This window comes from Coregonus lavaretus (genome assembly GCF_964263955.1).
Source record: "Coregonus lavaretus genome assembly, contig: HAP1_SCAFFOLD_235, whole genome shotgun sequence".
Lineage (NCBI taxonomy): Eukaryota > Metazoa > Chordata > Actinopteri > Salmoniformes > Salmonidae > Coregonus > Coregonus lavaretus.
In genome coordinates this window covers 602,013-603,959 of record NW_028161059.1, presented here as the reverse complement: position 1 = coordinate 603,959, position 1,947 = coordinate 602,013, and positions in this window count along the sequence as shown.

The following is a 1,947-nucleotide window of genomic DNA, read 5'->3' as shown; positions in this document are numbered from 1 at the left end:
CGTACAACTGGCGACCGAAGTCACAAGGAGTCGGGACGAGGACGCGATGGGACAAGGACATCCTGACCGGCAAAACCCTCCCCTAACCCGGACAACGCTGGGCCAAACCCTCCCCTAACCCGGACAACGCTGGGCCAAACCCTCCCCTAACCCGGACAACGCTGGGCCAAACCCTCCCCTAACCCGGACAACGCTGGGCCAAACCCTCCCCTAACCCGGACAGCGCTGGGCCAAACCCTCCCCTAACCCGGACAATGCTGGGCCAAACCCTCCCCTAACCCGGACGACGCTGGGCCAAACCCTCCCCTAACCCGGACAACGCTGGGCCAATTGTGCGCCGCGTCACGGCCGGCTGTGACACAGCCGGGTCTGTAGTGACGCCTCAAGCACTGCGATGCAGTGCCTTAGACTGCTGCGCCACTCGGTCTGTAGTGACGCCTCTAGCTCTGTGATGCAGTGCCTTAGACTGCTGCGCCACTCGGTCTGTAGTGACGCCTCAAGCACTGCGATGCAGTGCCTTAGACTGCTGCGCCACTCGGTCTGTAGTGACGCCTCTAGCTCTGAGATGCAGTGCCTTAGACTGCTGCGCCACTCGGTCTGTAGTGACGCCTCTAGCTCTGCGATGCAGTGCCTTAGACTGCTGCGCCACTCGGTCTGTAGTGACGCCTCTAGCTCTGCGATGCAGTGCCTTAGACTGCTGCGCCACTCGGTCTGTAGTGACGCCTCTAGCTCTGCGATGCAGTGCCTTAGACTGCTGCGCCACTCGGTCTGTAGTGACGCCTCTAGCTCTGCGATGCAGTGCCTTAGACTGCTGCGCCACACGGGAGCCCCCTATAGTGCACTACTTCTGACCAGGGCCCATAGGGCTAGTGTACTATAGAGGGAGTAGGGTGTCATTTGGAACGCAGATGAGTGTACTATAGAGGGAGTAGGGTGCCATTTGGAACGCAGCCTCTGGCTTTGAACCGGCTCTCCAGTCTACGCTGCTTCCTCTCCTACCTCCTCATTGTCTTCAATGACACCTGGATCAAGGCTGTACGATTCAACACCTCGATCAAGGCTGTACGATTCAACACCTCGATCAAGGCTGTACGATTCAACACCTCAATCAAGGCTGTATGATTCAACACCTGGATCAAGGCTGTTTGATTCAACATCTGGATCAAGGCTGTAAGATTTGACACCTGGATCAAGGCTGTATGATTTAACACCTGGATCAAGGCTGTAAGATTCAACACCTCGATCAAGGCTGTAAGATTCAACACCTGGATCAAGGCTGTATGATTTAACACCTGGATCAAGGCTGTATGATTCAACACCTGGATCAAGGCTGTATGATTTAACACCTGGATCAAGGCTGTATGATTCAACACCTGGATCAAGGCTGTATGATTCAACACCTGGATCAAGGTTGTATGATTCAACACCTGGATCAAGGCTGTATAATACGACACCTGGATCAAGGCTGTATAATACGACACCTGGATCAAGGCTGTATGATGTTATTTATATGTATACAGTACCAGTCAAAAGTTTGGAAACACCTACTCATTCAAGGGTTTTTCTTTATTTTTACTACTACATTGTAGAATAATAGTGAAGACATTAAAACTATAAAATAACACATATGGAATCATGTAGTAACCAACAAATTGTTAAACAAATCAAAATATATTATGTATTTAGATTCTTCAAAGTAGCCACACTTTGCCTTGATGACTGCTTTGCCCAGTCTTGGAATATGGTTACTACATAATAATATGCCATTTAGCAGACGCTTTTATCCATATGGTTACTACTTAATAATATGCCATTTAGCAGACGCTTTTATCCATATGGTTACTACATAATAATATGCCATTTAGCAGACGCTTTTATCCATATGGTTACTACATAATAATATGCCATTTAGCAGACGCTTTTATCCAAAGCGACTTACAGTCATGC